This window comes from Martes martes (assembly GCF_963455335.1).
Source record: "Martes martes genome assembly, chromosome: 4".
NCBI lineage: Eukaryota > Metazoa > Chordata > Mammalia > Carnivora > Mustelidae > Martes > Martes martes.
The window spans coordinates 173,192,891-173,215,688 of NC_137891.1; the positions used below are offsets into that span (position 1 = coordinate 173,192,891).

A 22,798-nucleotide genomic window follows, 5' to 3' on the forward strand; every position below is an offset into this window, starting at 1 on the left:
AATTCAGAAAGCCTGGGCTCAGCCCCGGAGCTGCCAGTAGAGAGAAGGGTGGGGGCAGGTGTCATTGCTTGCTCTGGACTGGGGCTCCCTGTAGGGGAGCAGAAGCCTGCCTCCCAGTGCCCCAGCACAGCTCGCACCTGGTGTGGATGACAGCAACACCTGCAGCATAGCCTGAGCACCTCCTGCTGCCTGCTGACCTGCGCTCCAGTCACTTTCTGTCCCCTAACTGGCAGCCAGCCCCAAAGTGGAACCACCCTGCTCTCCATTTAACAGCTGAAGAAACTGGGACACTGAGAGGTTTAGTAAGCTGTCCAAGGTCACAGAGCAGGGAAAGAGCAGTCAAGGCTTAGGTCCCGACTCCATCCTTGAACATCGGGGCTCTAAGATGTTAAGGGTAGACACTTGCTTAAAAGGCAGAGGTCTCTAGATGAAGCACCTAGACTGTCCCGACTCTTCCTGGAATCCAGTCCGGCTCTGCCACTTCCTGCCTGTGTGACTCTGGGCAACTTGTTCAAGCTCACTGCACATTTCTGTTCTCTGTCGAGGACATGGGAATGAAAACCAAGTATCCACTTTCTGGGCTCCTGTGGCACCTCGGATGTAAAGTAGCCTGGCTGCGAGTAGGCCCAAGTAAGTCAGCTGTGATCACAGTTATGGTTATTTCACAGTGTAGACAGCGCAGTGGTTACCTCTGGGACTGTGACAGCGGGAGGCCTTCCACTTTGTTCTCACCACACTTTGGTAGCATTTTGCATTTTTTTCAATGAGCATTTACCTCCATTGTGATACACATATTTTTTTAAATAAAACCCTCTGGCTGAGCTGAGGTGTGAGTAGGCGGCAAGAGGCCTCTTGTGGCTAGTAAGCTGCTGTCTTTGGAGAAAAAAAGAGGGACCATTTGATTGTACTTCATATAACCTGAGTCACGGCTCGTGGGTATGTGAAAGGCCAGCGCACTCCCATCCAGTTTAACAAGAATCACGTTTGCCCCCCCCCCCCCACCGACACTTGGCTGCAAAGGGAGCACTGGACCTCGAGTCCAGCAACTTCAGTGCTAGCCTCCCATTTTGCCACCACTTGTCATGAAATCTTTATTTCTTTGCTGGCACTGAGGGTCCATTGTTCACCAGGCCCAGTGTGAGCCCTGGAGCACAAAGCACAGGACAAGGCAGAGGTGGCCGCCATCCTCCTATGACCCACAGTCCATCAGGGGAGGCCAGAACTAGCAAGTCATTCATAAAGAAATATTAAATTGCCACCTAATGAGTGTAGGGGGGAGGGGCAGGTAGAGGTGCTCTGAGAGCCTCTATGAAGGTAGGAAGTGGCCCAGGCGAGAAGCAGATGAAGGATGCATCACAGAGGCAGAGGACAGCATGGGCAAAGACCAGGTGGTGCACAGGATCATAGTGAACCTAAGGGAGAGAAAGTGTGCCTGGAACGAAGGGGGCAAAGGAGAGATTGGCATGAGACAAAAGAGGGTGGGGTGCAGGGGTGGGCCACACAGAGAGGGTTGAAGTGGGGATTTGGCCTTCATCCCCAAAGCCACAAGGCCAGAAAGGAAACCAGTGAGATCTTACCTGGTGATAGCCCTCCAAATCCTAAAGACAAGAGATTAGGTAGAGGTCAGAGTGGACCCCTGCCAATCTCCAGTTCCTTAAACTGCATAGGCCTGTGTACAGAGCAGCATCAGAAATAGCTCTTCCCCATTCACTTACCCATTCTCCATTCACTCACAGACACAACATTTAGATAGCATTCTAAGACTATAGATAGCAATTAAATTCTAAAAATAGTTTAATTCTTTTTTAAATTAAATTAAATTAAATTTAATAACTTCTTTTTCTGGTTACAAAATATGTACTCTATAGTGAAAAGCCCTTGATGCTGGGATGTAAGCCTGGGAAAGGCTTTTGCAGAATGATGGCCAGCCCTGTGGAAGTCTCTTCATCTCTCTGCATCCAGTACTTGTGCTCTGTGGGGTGAGTTGATACCACAGGGATTAGGGATTCAGCTCCCTTCCTGAGGCTGTCCTTCAGTGAAGAACAATAGCTAGAGGATGTAGCTAGAAGGATAAGGAACAACTCCTGCACCTGTTCTAGGAGCTGTCCTAAGACTCTTGAGGTCCTTGAGAGGTAGTGAGTTTCCCATTCCTGGAGGTATGTAACCTGTCAATGTATATACAGATATATATATATATTAAAGTAGGACTCCCATGCAAATATAGATTGAACAAATGTAAAAATTTGTTTAATTCATGAGTAGGAGCAGCAGGAAGATGGCAATGCTCTTTCAAAGGATACTAGGGGAACCATTAAAGAATACTAGAGAAAGAATGTTAGAATAAAATGGCCCAGTTAGACACAAAACTGGTTAATGTCCTAAAGGGCCAACAATCCATAACCTTTGGGGGTTCTCTGTTAGACAGAAATCCGTAAGTTAACATATAACTTTTAAAGTCACACCTTCTAACAGCATACACTAAGCCAAAGGTACATCCCTCCAGATAATTAAGCACCCAAGGCAGGCCTGTTAAATGGAGCCCCGATGTGACAATGAAGAGACCTGCCGCCTACTCCTTGCCTATTTCCAAGTGTTAGATGATTTTCTTAACAAAGCGAGGCGAATGGCTGCTGTGAGTCAGCAGGGAGCTCTGTCGACAGAGGGCTGGGCTGGTACATTACCTTATGAATCTTGGAACACTGAAAAAATAAAATAAAATAAAATAAAACGAGAAAAAAAGAAGACTATCTCCGAATTGAATGGCTTAAAACAATAAACACTTATTATGTTGTAATTTCTGTTGGTCAGGACTTGGGGAGCATTTCGGTGCCTCCTTCTGGCCCCCACTCTTTGGTGGGGTTGCAGGCAGACACCCTCCCAGGGGCTCAGTCCCATCTGTGGAAGCAGCCAGGGCACCGCGAAGGTGAAACCAGCTCAAGGAGCTTCCATCAAAATCTGGTCCCTCCCTGGCCAGGCGTGGGGGACAAAGAGACCACCTTCTCCTCCCCCCTTGCCTCCCAGACCAGTCCTCACTGGAAGAGGAGATGAGAAACCAGGAGGGAGAGCAGTGACCTCTGGGTACCCCATGCCCAGTGGATGCCCAGGATCCGATCTGGGAGGGCGACTCCAGGGGGAAGCAAGGGGGCAAATCCAGCTGGCGGGGAATCTGCCTGTTTCGGGGGTAATTATTTTGCAAAGCTTTACAAAGTTTCGGAAAATCTTGTTTCTCCCTCTGCTGAAACCATTGTTTTTCAAGGGAAATTGAATTAGAAGTTGGTAGCTGGAGGACCCAGAGAGGGAAGAGTAAGCCACATGTTTTTCTAACTAACTGGGTGTCTGTGTTGTGCCAACAAAACCAGGAGCTCCTCACACTCCATGTTTAGGACCACCAGGGCTGCGGCCAGGGATGAGAGAGAGCCCTTAGCAGCTCTGGGGACAGCGGCAAGGCTGGAGGGTACCCCCTAAATCAGCCCCTTTCGTCTGGACTGGAAGGACGGTGGGATTTAGCAGAAAGGTAGAGTCAAGCCCTTGGCGCTGGGATGCAAGCTTTTTGCAGAAAGGCCTCGTTGAACTTCTCCATCTCTCCGCAGCCAGGATTAGCGCCCTGAGTGGTGAGCTGATCAGAAGGCAAGATGAGACAGAAGCTCCTCTGTCTCCTGTCTACCGCTGTCTTCACTGCAGTTAGATCACCAACATCACCTTTTTGAGAAATGGCCAATCAGCGCCAGCCTTCCGGCCGTCTCCGTGTGGTGGTAGAGACTGGCTGGGGGGCTGTGGAGCTGAGGCTGAGCTCGGTGGGAGAACGTGCGGGGAGCGACTAGTGATGCCTGTTATGTGTGCCGCCTATTTGCTAGCCCCAGTCAAGGTCAGTTCCCTCTACCCACGGAGAAGGAAGCTGAGCCCTGAGGAATTCGAGGGGCATTAGACTTGCCAAAGGTGACTCTTCCCACTTCACGTGCTTATTGACATGTCCTCCCTGCAAACCCTTCAAGCCTAAAAGAAAAAAAAGTCTGAAATCTTTCCCTGGTCACTCAAGAACCAGCCTGACCTGGTTCCAAGCACACTTTCCACACTTCCTTTCCCTCGTGAGGACTGTTCGGACTGGGCAGGACTGCTCACACCCCTCATTCCCCGCTCTCCAGGTCTTTGTCTGTGCTGTGCCTGTGCCTGGGATGCCCTTCCCTTGCCTCCCTGATCAGCTTCCTCTCCCACCCCTTCTAGCCCAACCCGCACAGCCCGTCCTCTCTGTTTTCCCTCCTGGTCCTGGCCAAACTGTACACCGTAACAATATTCCCGTGGGTTCTCTCCCCTGCTGAACAGGCAGTTCCTGGGACTCACCGAGTTGGCTCCATTTTCATCCTCTCCCCCTTTCTAGCACAGAGCCAGGCATACGGACCCTCAGCAAATACTCCCTGAGTGGATTACATGAATGTCTGCGCTCACAGAGAAAGCAGTGTCCTCCTCACGCTGGACCGCTGGACTCCTTGTGCAGTGCTCTCCTCAGAGCCCCAGGCGTCCTTCTCAAAGTCTGGCTCTCCCACCTCAGCTCTCTCCTGGCTTTCCCATGGCCAGCTAACCTTCCTTTCATTCTCCCATCCCCCTAAGAGGCATCAGGAGGACCCGATTTAGGGCTGGCCTGATTGGGACCTGGTGGGGCAGCCAAGAACAGAGAAAGCCAGGTCAAAAACCCATTATCTCCCCAGCCCCTTGGCTCAGGACATTCATCTCTCCACACATTTCTCTCTGCTTCTAGCGGGGTGGAGATGGGGACCTGAGGACACTCTGATGCTCCTTTACCCTGAGGATGAATGAGTCCAGTGTAGAGGAAAAAACCTGCACTGGGGGTCTGTCACAGGGTCTGACTGCATGACCTTGGACAAGTCTGATACCTTCCCTGGGCCTCACCTTCATGGGAAAGAAAAGGACCCCTCCAGTTCTAGCAGACGCGGCTCATTCCTGCCTCCCAGGAAAGGAGGAGGCCTAGGACTGTGTTCTGGGGGTGGAGAAGGGGCCCCACCCCTCTGTGCCCTGAGAGCCTGGCCTCTTGGCCCCACACTCGAGCCCCCTCCTCTGGGGCCATGTGTCTTGGGCTGCCAGGGAGACTGTTTCTCATAAACCCAACTGTCACAAAGCCTTCCTGGGCCAAAGTGATCTGTGAGCTGGAAACCAGAAGAAGGCTTCATCTTCTCTGTGCATTTGGCAAACTGAAATACCTTTGAGGGGGGCCAGCTTTGATTAAAGACATTTACCTTGTTAAAAAATATTTATACGCACACCCATACCCACATGGGTATTTAGACTCACTACACTGTAAAAAAAAAAAAAAAAAATCCTTGAAGGAAAGAGAGAGGCAGGGGAAGGGGGTGGAAATGGAGAGAGAACTGAGTGCTAATGATTTGGGCAGGGCCATAAACAGCACAGCTGCATGCAGACATCCTGAGTGGGCTTCCAAACCCTCCACCTCCCGCTCTTCTCCACCTTCCCTAGCTGCAGGAAGCAGATTCCTGCCGCTAAGCCTTTGCTCCTGCCCTTTCCCTGCGTGGAGTGCCCTCTCTGTCTGCTCAGTCTTACGGTGCGTTGGGAGGCATGACAGATGATGGAGTCCGGCTCTGGGCTTCGAAAGGCGCAGGTTCCAGTCCTTCCTCTGCCTCCTTCCTTCAAGTTACTTCACCTCTCGGAGCATCAATGTCCTTTCTGAAAATAGAGAGAGTGGGAATGTCATCCATTGGCTTTAAATAGGTGTAAAAATATTTTAACATGCATAGAAGGGTGTGTGCCTAAGTTTAAATAATGATAAGGTCCATAAGCGCTCCAGCATGCCTTTGCTGACAACCCAGCCCACCATGCTCCTGCCTCATTTGTCACTCGGCAAGACCGACCCTCCATACGATGCTGGGAGGCAAGTGCCTTGGGGGCAGGAGCGGGTCTCCCAGCCACTGGACACACAGTGCCTGGTCAGTGTCTGGGGGGGAATGAATGAATGAATGAATGAGTATGCAGCATGGCCGCTCTGGGGGTGGAGGTGGTTCATTGCAAGAAACATGGACTGAGCACCTGCAGTGCTGGGAGTCGGCAGCTTCATCTGTGTCCCCTCCTTCAAATTAGGCTGCCACCCCCCCCACCTCCCTGATGCCTCTGGTACACATGCCCACACTGCCCACAAGGCATGGCATGCAGTAGGCACTCGGCAAACGCTCGTCACTGGGGAGGCTGTGACCGAGACGCTGCAGCAGCCCATCAATGCCCAGCCTCTGGGCAGGCCTGCTGATCCCAGACTCTCAGACTGTTTGATTTTTGAATCACTTGGACGTGTCTACTAATTGTCCAGCTGTTCCTACTGCTTAACAAATTACCCTAAAATGCAACAGCTTTAAACAACCATTTGATTTTTGTTAGCAGTGTTGTCAGGAATTCAGGAGGGGCTTGGCGGGGTGCTTATTCTTTGGCGCCTTGTAGGCAGGTACAGTCAGATGCTGGCTGGGGCCGCATTCATCTGAAGGCTTGATGGGGCCGGACGTCCAAGCTGACTCTCTCCCACGGCTGGCGGCTAGGAGCTCGGTGGGGCTGGCGGTGGAGTATTGACACACGGCTCTCCAGCATGGTGGCCTCAGGGTAGTCTGAGGTCTCACGTGAAAGCTGGCTTCTCGAGCACAGGTGTCTTAAGAGAACCAAGCAGACGCCCCGTGGCCTTTGATGACCTAACATGAAAGTCACATCCTGTCACTTGCATCTCACTCTAATGTTAGAAGCAGACACGGTCCCCCCTCCCCCAGCCCCAGATTCAAGGACAGGGGACGTAATATACCTCTGGATGGTATGAATATCAGAGAATTCTAATAATTTTCCCTTTTTTAAAGATTTAAGGAAACCTGATTATCTCTGCACTAAATAGAAAACCAATATCAAGTAACTGCGAAAGTAAATGCAAGGAAAGCAAAAATTGTCATGGAACAAACTTATCAGCTTGAATTGACACAGATATATTACCTCACTGCTCCCATAGGTCAGGAGTCCAGGCATGGGGTCGCTGATTCCAGCCTGTTGACAGAGCCGAAACCTCCCTGGGGCTGAGGCTCCTCTCGCAAACTCACTGGTGGTAGCAGAATTCAGCCCGTGGTAGCCGTGTGGCAGCATCTGTGTTCTTGCTAGCTGTCAGCCCGGGACCACCCTCACTTCCCAGCACTCCGAGCTGCCCACCACTCCTTCCTATGTGGCCCCCCACAGGCAGTTCACAGAGTGGCTGTTTGGTATTTTCCAGGCTCCCAAGAACGTACCTCTTGACACTTAGCCTTCTTGTAAAGCTGTCTCTGATTAGTCCAGGCCCACCCAGAATAAACACCCCTTGATTCACTAAGTCACATTCACCAGGTTCCGTGCACAGTCGAGAGGACGGGCATGTACACAGGTTGGGGGCAGAGATCCTGGAGCCATCTTAGAATGCCTCCTACCGCAACAGTTACAAAGCCCCAGCTAGAGACTCTCTTGCCAAAGCCTCTGGCTCTGAGACTCTATGTCTGGGCGGGATGCCAGCAAGGAAGAGAGGGGTGTGTCAAAGACCCTCTAGCACCTAACTGAGGCTTCTGCCTTGTTGGCAACCAAAGCGTGAGAGAACAGGAGGTGCGTTCCATTGTTGCTCTGTGAGTCAAGGCCCCTTAAAGGCCCCTCAAACCACCTCACAGACCAGCTTCTGGGAAGCGTGAGACCAGACAAACTGGGCTTTCCAGCCATCGCATTCCAGGACCTTGACCCTCAGTCTCAGCTCTGTCCTCTCTGCTCATGTGACCTTAGGCTGGTCCCAGTGAGCCTAGGGTTTGGGAATGGGCTCTGCAAACACTGAAGGGCTGTGCTAATATATTGGGGTCATTATGATGAAGCCTAGACTCCAGAACTCATCCAGCTGCACCCAGCGGTGGGACAGACGGAGTCCTGCAGCCCTGCAGCCCTCGTAACGTTAGGCAGCTTTTAGGCCTCCTGTAGCTGGATGCGGCTCCCAAGGCACCAGGCTTGTCATCTCAGGGGTCTGAGAAGCAGTGGGCCCCGGGGGCCTCCCCAGGAATAACCCCCTCGTTGCCTCCCCACGGCTACGTTAGAGGTGGTACTGGACCAGCATTTGCTCATTCCATGGTTATTTCCTCTGCTTTAGGGAGAAAATCTCCAGCGAATCAAATCTGTGGTTCCACGGGGAAGATTTCTAAGGATGAGGCTGAGTTTAGTGAAGTAAAAAGAACTCACACGTATAAATCATATATTAAATAAGGAATATTATGTGTGATTGATATGACTTTAGAGTAAGAAAAGTCATGAGGTTGTTACCGGAATGACTGAAATTTGGAAAAAAAAAAAAAAAGCATCTTTGGGAGGACAGTTCACCACAGAGTGGCCTGCCGCCCAAGACTGTGGGGTGCGGCTCGGTTTCTTCCTGAGTCATCAAGCCCAAAGTCAAGGAGTTTAAGACAGGTCCCTGCCTCACCCCCCTCCCCACCCACCTCCACCCCGCCGAGTTCAGGGTGCTCTTCTTTAACAATGGGCAGAGGCAGAGAAGCAGAAGGCATCTCTTTGTCAATCCAGTTGCCTGGCTGGAGTGGGCAGGATAGTGGCCCTGCTGTGCTCGGTGGAGCTGACCAGGGTGTCCTCTGCGGCCACCCCAACCGGGGCCAAAGGGCGACATGGCCAGAGCTGGTGGGGCCCAGCTTCCTGCTTAGAAAGACCTGAGGGGACCTGGAGGCTCCTGGGTCTGACTTCCGGAGGCCAGGGAGGGGACCAGAGGAAAAGCTTGTGGCAAGGGCAGAGGGGGGCCAGGGTCGGGCAGCTGAAAGACCTGTCCACCCGGCACCAGGCAGGGAACACCCAGGCAGTAAACATGGGCAACCAGCAAGGCTTCACCTCGGGGACAGAAAAACCAGCATCGCCAAAGAGTAAATAAATCCACCCTTCCCGGCCTGCGCCATGTGTGCGGTGGGCTGGCGGTGGTGGGGGGCGGGTGGCGCTAGGGGGAACCAGAGCAGATGGGAGGGGGGTTCTGGGGTGGCCTCTCCAAGAAGCCAGAGCGCTAACCCACTTACACAGCAGGGAAGCGTCCAGGCCCAGGCCAGGTCGAGCTGTCACCTCTGCCCTCAGGGGTCAAAGTGCATTTGTACACCGAGAAAAAGCATCCTTCGTGTGAGTGTAATTGACCAAGATGCGCTCACACCCGCGTGTACCGCCCTGAAACCAGCTCTTCACTCCGTGCATTGTGAACCTCGTGCCAGCTTCCTGACTTCAATCCTGACATTCAAGGCTGCAAAGGTCAGGGCTGAGCCTCTGCAGGGAGCCCTGACCTGCCACTAGCATGTTAGGGGGAGGGGCTGGCTGGCGGAGAGGACTGGGTCTCTAGGAGCTGAGGACAGCAGCACCTGCTACCTGGTGAGGGCTCAGGGAGTTTAACCAGTTTGCTCTCGGCTCCTCTGCGCCAGGCCCTGGGCTGGGCATTGGGGCACAGACACCTGACGCGGCTCCCGTGCTCAGAGAGCTCTCGGTCAAGCTGGGGCATGGGCAACAGGGAGTCAGATAACTCCAGGGTAGTGAGTTCAGCTACCTGGGAACAAGAAAGACCCTTAACCCTCCTAATACCTGAGAGAGCTGACAGGAACACCACATGGGACAGACGGGGTGGCAGGAAGCCCCAGGAGTCAGAGGCCTCTCAAAGGTCAGTCAAAGACAGCTTCCCAAAGGAGCTCCCTCTGGGAGTCTTGGGAGGAGGGCCAGGCAGAAAGGAGGGAACATTCAAAGCGGATATGTCAGGAGGGCAGAGTCTGGGAAGCACTGCGCAGTGAGCATGGTACCCACGTGGCTGACAGTGGGTCCAGCCCAACCTGGCACCGTACAGTGCCCCCGACCTGCAGAATGTCACACAAGCTTCACAACAGTGCAGTGGAGGCAGCTCACGATGGGCCCATTCTCAGGAGGGGCTAGCGTGCCCAGTTGCCCTGGATTTCCGGGACTGTCCCAGTTTTAGCACAGGAAGTCCCATGTTCCAGAAGACCCCTCCGTTCTGGAAAAACTGGGATGGTTGGTCATCATAGAACAGAAGTGCTCAACCTCAGCACTATGGACATTTGGGACCAGCTCGTCGTGGTTGTGAGGGGCTGTCCTGCACTCTGTGCCATGTTTAGAAGCATATATGCCCACGGGGTGCCTGTGGCACCCCTCCTTGTGACAACCAGAAGTGTCTCTAGGTATTTCCAAATGTCCCCCTGATGGGCAAATTGTCCAGCCTTAGAACAATCCCCTTAGAGGAAACTGAGGCTGCATGGCCCCTATCCAAACCTGCAGAGGTGTAAACAACAAGCCTAGGGTTATTTGAATCATAAATACACAGACTTTCCACTGAGCCACGTGGCTGCTTCTGGCATGCGGATCGGGACATCTGGAAAGAGCTGTGACTCTGCCTTTGACATGCCGTGTGTCAAAGGCAAGGCACCCCTCCACTCTGGGCCCCCATTTCCTCATCTCTGAAGTGCAGGCTTCAATCTGACTATCTATGAGGCCCCTGGGGTTTAGAGGCTCTGCCTTCCCAGGTACCCGGGCAGAGGCAGCTCGGCTGGCATGGGTGGGAAGGTGGGGGACTGCACGAGGTCAGAGACAGGGAAGCTGGAGGGGGGGGTGCCTGGGCAGGGGTGAGTGCCAGGCCCTGATGTCTGGGCTGAGCCACTGTGGTACCTCTGGACACATGCCATAGCATGTCTGGGCACAGGAGGGCTCTGAGCTGTTTACAGTGGGTGCCTTCAGAAAGAGCAGAGGGGTCTGAGCAGTGGGAGCAAGAAGACAGGGGCTGGCAGGGTTCCCGCAGCTGTCTTCGTAGCCATCATCATCACTCCTTTCTTTGACTCCTGCCTGCTAGCTCTTTGCACTTGGTGAGTGCTCAAGAAATCGTGTTTTGAATTAATGAATGAATGAATGAATGAACAAACGAATGTCCAGCCCAGCTCCCACCACAGCTGTGCAGAAACCAAAGTCCCTGGGGACCCCCCCCAACTCTCTCAAGCCTATTGATTAACCATCACCCCCACTATGCTCCTGCCTCCCCCACGGCCTCATTCTCCCCACCGTCGGCCCTGGCACATGGGGGCCCCTGCAGAGTTTGCTCCCTTCCATGGGGTCATTCTCTCCTTTTCTGGCAGAGAACACTGGGTGCCTAAGCTGGGGGATGCCTGACGAGGAGGGGCTCAGAACCCCCATGCTCCCCACCTCTCCCGCCCCCCACCTTGTGGTTTGCTTGCAGAGGAAGCAGCAGCTGGGCCCAAACACGAGGCTTAGAGATGTGCTTACTGGGGCCGTGTGGAAAGTTACAGCCACCACCACTGAGGTCTTTGAAGACCAAACTGTTTGTGTTCCCCACAGCTATTTGTGGCCAAGGCGCCCACCACCCTCCACACGCCCTGGCTCAGAGCTAGAGACTGAGCAGAACTCAGAGCGCTGTGGCTATCCCCCAGCCAGCCCTGAACCCAGGCCAGACCAAGCCAGCCCGGAACTCAGCCCACCAAGCCAGCTTATCCTAAGCCAGACAAGCCAACCAACCCAACCTGTCTAAGCTAGCCCAATTCTACAAACCCAGATGAACCCAACTAACCTTGCCCACGCCAACCCAAACCAATCACCCAACCAACTAACCCAACCCAAGTAATGAGCTTAGCCCATCTAACCAAGCCTAATTCAACCAACCAGACCAACTCAAGAAGCCCTACCCTACCCACCTGATCCAGCCCACTTAGCCAAACTCAACTGACCCATTCCAAGTCATCCAACCCAACTTGCTATGAACTGAACATTTGCATGCCCTCTGAATTTATATGTTGAAGCCTAAATCATCAATGTGTTGGTGGGGCCTCTGGGACATAATTAGGTCCTGAGGGTGGAACTCTTATGATGGTGTTAGTGCTCTTATAAAGGGATGAAGAGGGGCACCTGGGTGGCTCAGTCGGTTGAGCATCTGCCTTTGGCTCAGGTCATGATCCCAGGGTCCTGGGATCAAGCCCCGTGTCAGGCTTCCTGATTGGTGGGGAACCTGCTTCTCCCTCTCCCTCTGCCTATAGCTCCCCTGCTTGTGTGCTCACTCTTGTTCTCTGTCAAATAAATAAAAATCTTTTAAAAAATAAATAAAAATAAATAAAGGCAAGAAGAGAGCAGAACTTTCTCCCTCCACCTTGTGAGGATATAACAAGGAGATGGCCATCTGTAAACGAGGAAGAGGGTCTCCGTCAAGAACCTCACTGTCCCGGCACCTTGATCGTGGACTTCCAGCCTCCAGCACTGTGAGAAATAAATGTTTGTTGTTTAAGCACCCTATGGTGTTCTCTTATAGCCTAAGACGCAACTCGGTAGCCTAACACAACTAACCTAACTGAAGCCAGTTAACCAGCCAGATCCATCTAAAACAGCCCAAACCAACCCAACTCACCCAACCCAGATGAATAAACCCAGCTAAATAAGGCCAGCCCAATATCCTAGCTCAACTATCACAATCCAACAGCTCCAGGCCATCCAACTCTCCCAATCCAAGGAATCCAACTCGATTCAACTCAACAAGTGATTTTCGCTAACCAGTCCAATGTAACTAAGCCAACTCTACTAACTAGCCCAATCCAATTAATTCAGTTTAACTAATCCAACTGAGGCCAGATAACCCAGCTGAACCCAACATGGGCGGCGGGCCCATCTGACTCAAATCCACCTGGTTTAGGGTAAAGGCTTTGATTCCAGCTCATTCCCATTTAACCCAACCCCCTTCTAAGCATACTACTTATGCTGTTGATGGAAGGGCAGACCAGCTCAGGGAAGAAGGTGCTTTCCTTGCCTATTGAGCAAGGCCCTGAGGTGTGTCATGAAGAAGACCTAGGCCCTGCCCTCAGGGAGCACATGGTCTCTTGGAGTTTGGGAGGAGTAGGCGGACCCCCTACCATGGAATGATCCCCCCACTGTGGGGGCCTCCTCGAATCTGACCCAGGCTTGCAGCGTGGAGGAGGCTGCAGTCAGGGCTGTGGGAGCTCTGATCACCAGAAACTATGGCTGACGTTGCCCTGGGTGGGGGTCCTGAAGAAGCAGGGTTAGACAGAAGGGAAAAGGAGGGAAGGCATCTTGGGCAGATGGAAGGGCCAGAGCAAAGGCCAAGAGGTGGGGAAGCCTGGGGCCCTGCTTGAGGAGGGAGAGCAGCCTGCTGTGACTGGGGAGCTCCACGTGGGGAGGGTGGGGATGGGAATGGAAGGGTGGGCTGGGAGCAGAGCACAGAGGGCCTCAAGTGTTGCCTGGAGGATTGGATCTCTATGTCTTGGGCAATAGGGAGCCAGGGAGGCTGTTGAGCAGGGTAGGGTATGATCATACAGGTAATCATACCTGTGATTTGGAGGGTTCTCCTCCTTCTGCTCCTCCTCCTCCTGCTCCCCCTCTTCCTCCTTCTTCTTCTTCTCCTCTTCCTCCCCCTCTTCCTCCTTCTTCTTCTTCTCCTCTTCCTCCTCCTCCTCCTCCTCCTTCTTCTTCTCCTCTTCCTTCTCCTCCTCCTCCTCCTTCTTCTTCTCCTCCTCCTCCTCCTCCTTCTCCTCCTCCTCCTCCTCCTCCTCCTCCTCCTCCTTCTTCTCCTTCTCCTCCTCCTCCTTCTTCTTCTCCTCCTCCTCCTCTTTCTTCTTCTCCTTCTCCTCCTCCTCCTCCTTCTTCTCCTTCTCCTCCTCCTCCTCCTCCTCCTCCTCCTTCTTCTTCTTCTCCTTCTCCTCCTCCTCCTCCTTCTCCTCCTCCTTCTCCTCCTCCTCCTCCTTCTTCTTCTTAGTAGGCTCCAAGTCCATGGGGCTTGAACTCACAACCCCAAGATCAAGAGTCACATGTTCTACTGACTGAACCAGCCAGGTGCCCCTGAAGTTTCTTCTTAAAGAGTAGAGGGGAAGAGGGGAGGGAAGGGCTAGGCTGGTTCAGGAGGCCTGAGGTTGCTGCAAGTAAAATGGATGAGGGGATCCCAAGAGGGGAACAGTAACGGAGAGGGAAGAGGGGGAGGAAGGAAGGGAAGGAGGGCGAGAGGGAAGTCAAGGAAATGCGGTGAAAACAGAGAGAGAGCGTGCATGTGAGGACATCAACTTGGAAGGCTCTTAAAGCTGTCTCGGCTGAGCACACCCCTTTTGCAGATGGGGATGCTGAAGGCCAGAAACCAGAGTGTGTCCAGGGCTTGGGACCCAGCCCACACCATTAGCCCTGTGTTCCACGCCCAGCAAATCCTAGAGCCCAGTTCTAGGGGCGATTGTAAGGACTCTATCTGAAGGCCCAGCTCCTGAGGTCTCCTTTCTGGAAGTCAGCCTTATCCCCATAGAAATAGCCAATGACCCAGGGCCTGGTCCCTGACCCAGTGCAGAGTCCCAGCCTCCTTAGGACGCCAGGGCAGGCCCCAGGGATGGGGGTTGGGTATCATGAGGCCTTTGGAAGAGGAGTTACCAGGACGGGGTAGGAATGTGTGGATAGGGGACAGTAACTGACACTCTGGGTGTGAAACAGACCAGTTAGGCCCCCACAAGTTCTATGTCCACTCCATGAGCCCTCCTTGGGGAGTGCAACGTGCCCAGATAGGAGGGAATATTGTTACCACCATCGCTGAGAACAAAGTGGACTGCCTTGACTGATCATTGTTCTGACCTCCTCCTTTGAACCCTGGGGAAACTGAGGCCCAGAGAGAGACAGAGACTTGCCCAAGGCCACATGGCAGGTCAACGTCAGAGGGGGACTAGAACCAGATTGATGACCCTAGCCCAGAATTGTCAGACCAGTGCCACCGGGCTACTCACCAGAGGGGGAGAACGATGAGTAGAAGCACAGGGTTGCCAAAGAATGGGGGTTGGACCAGAAGGTGCCCCCGGCCCCTGGCTCTTCCTCCCCACAGGCCAGGGCTTCCCAGCATGCTCTGCAGTCCTGCTGTACACCAGCTGATCTTCCCAACAAAGAGTTTCTGAAACTCTAAGGGAACTATTCTTGGCTCCAAACTCTCTACCCGCACGTATCTGCTAGGCTGAGTCCCATCGATTTCAAATTTGTAGGAAAACAGCTGCTGTTGTGACCCATGCTGACAGCACTGGTCAATAAAAACAGCCCGGCCCCTCGCCAGGCCAGACAGGCGTGTGTGGCTGGGGGCAGGGATCCATACCAACCCAGAGCCTTTCGATCTCGCCTACCTTGGCCGTCTGCCTCCCTCCCACCATTAGGGAAGGGAGACCAGGAGATACACAGCCTACTGGCTTGAAAAGTGAGTCCCTAGAGGAGTGGCCAGGCTTTGAGGGTGAGAGGAATGGATAGCATGGGACAGGGATCGGCTGCAGAGGGGTGCTAAGAGTCTAACTGTTCCCAGAAGGTGGGAAGAGCACAGAGCATCTTTGAAAACATAGCTCATTGATAGAGGAAAACTGAGTCTCAGAGAGGAGCCAAGGGCCATCGGGCCATCTGCCCATCTGCCCAGGGCCACGTGTCAGTGAGGTCGGAACTGGGACTCCCAGAGCGGGAACACAGCGCATTCTGCCTCCTTAAAATCAGAGCCAACCAGAAAACCGTAAAGAGGGCCATGAGCTCCCAGCCTCACTCCATGAGGACAGAGACACTCTACCCTCTGGCTCCGTAGAGATGGTAGAGCGAGTAGTCTAAGGGCATGGCTAGCGAATCAGACGCTTGGGTTCAAATCGCAGCTCGACCGTGTATCAGCTGTGTGAACTTTGGGGGGCCTCAGTTTTCCTACCTGTAAAATGGGAATAAGAGTGTTTCTCTCAGATGCAAAGTGTTTAGAGTGGCCCTGGGTGGATAATGAGGACTTAGGAAATGTTAGCGGGTATAACAACTTCTCAACACTTGACACTTAACGCGACTGTTGAGTGAATAAATCAGACAACCTTCCCAAGCTCACAGAGGGAGTCAGTGGCAGAACCAGGACAAAAGTCAGGCTTCTTGACTCCTTGTTTCCTTATGTAAAAGGAGGAGAAATATGCTGAGAAGGGTCAAGGAATTCATGCACAAACTTGTTTGGAATAGCGACAAGCCCCCAACAGACATCAAGGCAGACATCACGCTTGCTGTGATACCTCTGCCTGGACTGGGCTCTCCGCCGCCCAGCGTGAGTCATATGCCCGCCCCCAATCCAATGAGGGAGGCCCTCATTGGCTAGGTCTGGGTCCAGGGCTGCTGAGGGCACGCCCAGGTCCCCCTGAGCCCCAGGAATGGGACACCCCAGGTTACAATGCGGCACAGAGGCAACATCCTTCTGTCCACAGCATGTGGACTCTGAGTCACCAGGAAGAGAAAGAATAATAACCATTTCCATGGTTTCCAAGCGCTGCTCGAGGGGTGCTTACACCCCTTCTATCAGGTGGGGACTGTTAGAACCCCAAGTCTCGGATGAGGACGCCAGCAGAGCATGGGGAGGCTGAGAGCCTCTTAATGATGATGTCTGGGAGGATACGGTATGGAGAGTGTCCCGACCAGGAGTTTCCTTGAATCCAACCGGGAAACGTCACAATGTTCTCCTCTTTGATGCCCATTCGAAACATGTAAATTGGTAATGACAGCAGGCGCTGATTTAGCACCTACTATAGACCAGGCACTGTTTTTTTGTTTGTTTGTTTGTTTTTAAGATTTTATTCATTTATTTGACAGACAGAGATCACAAGTAGGCAGAGAGGCAGGCCGAGAGAGAGAGGAGGAAGCAGGCTCCCTGCTGAGCAGAGAGCCTGATGCGGGACTCGATCCCAGGACCCTGGGATCATGACCTGAGCCGAAAGCAGAGGCTTTAACCCACTGAGCCACCCAGGTTCCCAAGACCAGGCATTGTTTTAAGCCTTTTTACATATTAACTCATTGAATCCATGCAATACTCCTACTTACTAGGTCCTATCATAAGCCCCACTTTATGGATTAGGAAACTGAGGCACGAATAGATTAAGTAATGTGCTTAAGGCCCCACAGCCAATTATTGGAAGCCTCAAGAGAATGTCAAGCCCTCACAGTTTTGCCATACAACAGGGTAGATAATACTTGGTATTTCTACAGAACACCTCCCTCCACTTCCTCCCGCCGGGACAGAGAACTGACAGTACCTCCCAGGCACCTGCTTGCCAGAGATTCCACTGGGAGTGTTACCTATATTTAGTCTCACTGGCCAGGTCCCAACGTCGGCCTCCTCATCCCCATTTTACAGACGAAGACACTGAGGCTCGGAGAGGCAGTCTGACTCGCACTGAGTCGCGCCCACAGTGGGAAGAGTTAGAGCAGGGCCCGGACTGGTAGGGGCCCCCCCTCGCTCTGTGGTGAGGGCCTGGATGAATGGAGAGCAACCGCGGTGTGAGGTGGAATGTTCTGGGTCCATCCCAGCTCTCTCCCAGCACATGTCCAGAAAACCTGTCCCCAGGAAGGGCAGCGGGGGCCTGGGCACCCTGTGGGCCGTCCCGTCTGAGTCCTGATTCCAACTGACCTTGGCATCGGCTCCTCCAGGTCCACAGCCTGACCCTTGTTTTGCTCAGAAACCCCACACATCATTTCACACAGGAAATTCAACCTGGCCTTCTCACGTCCTGTTCTCAAGAAGAGAGGAAAAAAACCTGTAAAGTCAGTCACTGTGTTGTTTTTTAAACAGACTTTGAAATGTTTCCTGAGAGGGAGGGAGAGCTCAAGAAAAGGAGAGATAGAGAAGATAGAAGTGGGAGGGAAACCGTGTCAGAAGGACAAAGAATGAGAGAGAGAGAGAGAGAGAGAAAGAGAGAGAGAGACAGGATAAGGGGTTTCTGGGAGGGAACCAACATGGAAAGCTTCGGGAACGGCCATGGGGAAAACCTGCTGCCAGCGGGGTCCCCTGGCCTCCAGCTACCCCCCAACCTTGGGCCAGGCCGGGGCAGATAGAGGAGACCTGCTGGGCAAGTGGACAGACAGTGGTGGCGGTGGCTGCGTGCTGCTTGTGGGAGGCCACCGTGATGTATCTGGGAATTTCTCCGGCCTGGTGCTGGCAGCTGGAAACTGGCCTCGGCGGGAATATTGACACCACGGAAACTGGCTGACACAACAAATCAGGACTTCCTTTTTTTTTTTAATATTTTATTTATTTATTTGACACAGATCACAAGTAGGCAGAGAGGCAGGCAGAGAGAGAGAAGGAAGCAGGCTCCCCGCGGAGCAGAAAGCCCGATGCGGGGCTCGACCCCAGGACCCTGAGATCATGACCTGAGCCGAAGGCAGAGGCTTAACCCACTGAGCCATCCAGGTGCCCAGGACTTCATTCTTTTTCTTCTCTTTTCTTTCTCTTTTTCTTCCCTTTATCTTTTCTGAAGAGCCCGCTTACCACCAGCACACCACTGCGCAGGGATTCATTCCAGCCCTATCTCTTAATAGCTCTGCGACCTTGGTCTTGTAGCACTCTGCGATCCTGTTTCCCCACCTGTGCTATCAGAAGGCCAATCCCCATCCCACAGGGCTGCTGGGGAACCGAGTTCAGAGTCTGCCTGAAGTGCCCACACATGGACACTATCACGTGGCCCCCTTCTGCCCTGGGACAGCTCCGAAGCCCGTCCCCTTGGTCCTCTTCACTTCCCCTTGCCGGCTGAGGTTTCCCTGCCAGAGAAAAAAGGATTTAAGCCTCACCCTCCATTCAGTAGGAAAGCACTGATCCTCCTGCCGGGGACACTCCTGTGTTTCTAAGGCCCTTGTCATTTTTTTTGAAAAAGATTTTATTTATTTATTTGTCACAGAGAGAGATCACAAGTAGGCAGAGAGGCAGGCAGAGAGAGAGAGGAAGGGAAGCAGGATCCCTGCTGAGCAGAGAGCCCGATGTGGGGCTCAACCCCAGGACCCTGAGATCATGACCTGAGCCAAAGGCAGAGGCTTAACCCACTGAGCCACCCAGGCGCCCCAGGCCCTTGTCATTTTCATTCCGTGTGTAGTTCTTGAGTTCTCTGTGAGCACAGCATGGCAGGGACGGCATGAGAAGGGATGGGGAGGCCAGAGGAAAAGATAGCGATGATTAAGATAGATTTCCTGGAGTCACAGGAACGCAAGATGAGGTGGCACGTCCAGAAATGACTGGCACTAAGAAAAAATGACATGTGGCTTTGAAACATGGAAATCAGGGGAGGCTCCCAGGAAAGGTCACATTTGAACTGGGTGGTCCCTCCTTTCCTTCTTCCCTTCCTTCTTTCCCTCCCTCCCTTCCTTCCTTCTCCTCTCCCTCCATCCTTCACCCCCCCTTCCATCATTTAATCATAATTTATTCATCCATCAATCACCATTCAGCCCAGGCTAGGTGATGAGGACACAGAGAAATAACAGGCGACCCCACCCCTCCGCCAGCCTCCAGGGGCTCCCAGGCAAGTGGGGAAGACAAACCCACAGGCAGCCTCTTGCCGTGTGGTATGGTCCCCTTTACAGGCCGGTGGGATTGCGACCATGGGGATGGTGAGGAGGACAGTCCAGGGAGCAGAGGCCGGGAGGCTGGACTAGGCAGAGCGTGTTCAAAGGTCCTGAGGAGGCTGAGTGGCCACAGGGGTACAGGAGCTGGAAAGGGATGTCAGGCCCTCGAGCACCTGAGGCAGGACACCTCCTTGTCATCCCGCAGGAGTGGCTCCAGGGACCGGCGGGATAAGGAGAGGAGGTGGGAAGAGGGTCCTGGAGATCAGGCTGTCCCCCACCAGACGGCCTTCTCGGCAGCCCCTCGTCCCACACACCCACCCTCTTCTGCAGAGCTAGGGAGTTGCCTCCCTCAGCAGTGGATGTGTCCGCATCTGTCCTCCGTTCCTCTGGAAACAACATCCGGGCTTTCTTGTGAGGCACGGCCTCTCCTCCGTTCTCCCTCTGGATGGTTCTGCCTCACCTCATCATGAGTCAGACCGGGTCACTCCTCTGCTCAAAATCCTCCTCCCTGGCAAGAGAAGGCCACAGCAAGCTTCAGGCCCTACAGCGTCTGGCCTGGGTTACTCTCCAGCTGCCCCTTTCCCACCCGCGGCCCCCAGTCACCAGCTCCAGTCACGCTGGTCCTTGCGTGGCTCCTGGATCATGCCAGCCTGCTCCCACCTCAGGGCCTTTGCTCGTGCTGTTCCTCGGCCTGAGAGGCAGTCAGGGCACAGTGCACACACTCGGTTCATTCAGGTTCTCTGCTCGATGTCCCCTCATCAGGGAGGGCTTCCTGACCCCTGCGTGACTTTCCGTCCCCTTATCCTACATGCTGCTTCCTCTGTAATGCTCTCTGCTCTCTGACACGTCCCACCTTTCCTTTTGCTTTGTGGTTTATTATTTCTCTCTGACGCCTCCACTGGAGTGCTGACTGGGGGGCCAGGGCCCTTCATGCATTCTGTTCAGTTGCACCCCCAGCCCCTGGCAGAGTCATCACACAAGGGCCAGCGGGGAACCCGCGGGAGGCGGTGAAAAACTTGGCATCCATCCCACCTTCAGATCCCAGCCTAGCCACTCACTAGTGTGTGACCTTGGACACGTCACTTAACCTCCCTGCACCCCATTTCCCTGACCAGTGAAAAAGGATACAATTGCCTCCGCCCTGCAGAGTTGCTGTAAAGACAGAATGAAATGAGACCGTACACGTGAAACCCTTGTAGGACGCTTGACGCGTGACGGTTGCTCGGTCCGGGTTTGCCGCGGTTATTACCAGCAGCTACTTGGAATAAGGCTCCAGCCTTGTCCTCCGGTGTGGGTTCCAGCCTCAGCTCTGCACACGCTGGATATGTGACACTGGGGGAGTGACCCCTCTGAGCCCCCAGGTTCCTCGCCCGCCAGAGAAGGAAGTAGCATCCGCCTCACCAGGCTCTTATCAGGATAGAAGGTTAAGAGGGAGGGTGGACATGCAGCCCGTGGCCTATGCTCAACACGTGGGAGGTGCCATCGTCAGCTGTGACGTCGGACCCAACAGGGAGCGCCCAAGCTTACAGATACCCGCGGTGGCTGGTTAGGGGCTCGCTATGGGGTCTCGGCTGGCTGGAGCCATGGCTGGTCTTACACATTCATTCAACGAACACTCACTGAGTATCTGTATGGGCTGGACACTGTTCTGGGTGCTGGGGACACAACAAAGAACAAGACAGGCAAAGACCCCAGCCTCTGCAAAGCTTTTGTTTGCATGTAATAAGATGAAGCGTCAGAGGGATACTTGTGCCAGGGCTGGACATGGGTCCAAAGTATTGCAGGAAGAGGCTGGTCTGAGCTGTGGCACACAGGGCAGGGGCCCAGGCCTTGGAGATGCACCAACTGGGTGACTGCTAAAATTGACACTGGGATTCTCAGCTGCATTACTAAAGGTAGGGCACCCAGAAGAAGAAGGTGAGAGTCTCCTTCTCCCCTATAAGGCTCATACACACCCCCCTAGCCCCCAGCAATAGGGAAGGTCTGGCTCATGAGTGGACCTCTGTGTCTGTACCTGCTGCCACCCACTCTTGCATCTTCTGTAAATGCCACCTTTATTCTCTCTCGAGAACTCCCCAACACCCTCTCCCCCAACCAATACACACATACTTTCGGTCCATGTGATCTGGGTGGAAATTACACCATTCCCCAGCTCCGGGGATAAACATGTGACCCAAGTCTGACCTGTCAGAGCACTGAATCCCACCTCTAGCCATTGGCTTAAGGGAGAGCACATTACCCACGCCAAGCCAATGAGACTCAATTCTGGGACTTTGCCTAGAACTCTGGGATTGCTAAACTGATAAAATATAAAACTTTGGTTGCTGAAGGCCTCTAAGGGAAAAGGCCTGCCTGAAAATGAAACCAAGACAGAGAATAGCCTCATGGAAAGCTGTAGAAGGAGAGTAAGAGAGCCTGAGCCCTGATAATATAGTTTGAACTTCTGGATCCAGCCATGCCTGAAGCCATAACCCCCTGGAATTTTTCAGTTATATGAGCCCATAATGAAGTCAGTTTGAGAGAGAGGTCCATGATATGGAACTACATGAGTCTTTACCAACACAGTTCAGCCCCAGAAAACCCACCTGGAGAACTGTTGTCTACCAGATCACAACCAGAAAAAGGCAAAGACAGTGTGTGTGTGTTGTGGGGGGTTGGGTTCTTCTTAAAACCATGTCATTTGAGAAACAGTTGAAGGTGCTGTAACCTGGTGGCAAAGTACATGGGTTTTGGCATCAGTGCAGGTCTTCTACTCAGCTCATAATCCTTAGGTAACCTTAAGCGAGCCCCTTCACATCTCTAAGGCTCAGGTTCCTCCTCTTTAAAATGGGCACAATAACAGTGTCTACATCAAGGAGGCAGACATAAGATAACATGAGTAATGTGCTTGGCTCAGCATTTGGAGAATAGTTGATAGAAGAGCTGACTTAGAGGCCTGGAGGGGCTCAGAGTGGATGAGGGATTGGCATAGTGCTGGACTGGGGCAGGAAGTGGTGGGGGTGGTTAGAGGGCAGAAGGGGGCTGATGAGTAAAGTATAGAGGCAGACTTCAGTTCAGCATGATGAAGAACTTCCTCCTAGTCAGAGGTAGCTGAAAATGGCATGGACTGCCCTGATAGGTAATGAGTTCCCTGTCACTAGAGGTATTCAACCACTTGGAAATGCTATAGAAGGGATTCGAGCATTGGGCAAAGCGTTCCTGAGCTCCATGAGGGGTGAGGAGGAGTCATGAACCAGACTTCAGTTTTAGCCAAACTGCTTTCCAAAGGAATGTTTAAATTCTGGTTCCAACTCCAACCCCCTTCAAAGGAATCCCTAGGCTTCATCACGCTAGTGTGCTTTTCCTTTAGATCCGCAGTTCCAAATTCAGGCCAATTCAGTTCCTTGGATCTGCCTCAAGGCAGGGAGCAAATATG

The 22,798-nt window shown here is 53.1% G+C and overlaps 1 long non-coding RNA gene across 1 annotated transcript; it reads right to left on the reverse strand.

Annotated features, from left to right (window-relative positions):
- Positions 1–1,778: 1,778 nt before the first annotated feature.
- On the reverse strand, positions 1,779–8,290 carry LOC308341958. Its single transcript, XR_013966739.1, has 4 exons — positions 6,988–8,290; positions 5,572–5,694; positions 2,091–2,165; positions 1,779–1,972 (listed from the first exon to the last, which is right to left on the reverse strand). It is a non-coding gene; the product is annotated as an uncharacterized lncRNA (long non-coding RNA).
- Between the last annotated feature and the right edge of the window lie 14,508 nt (positions 8,291–22,798).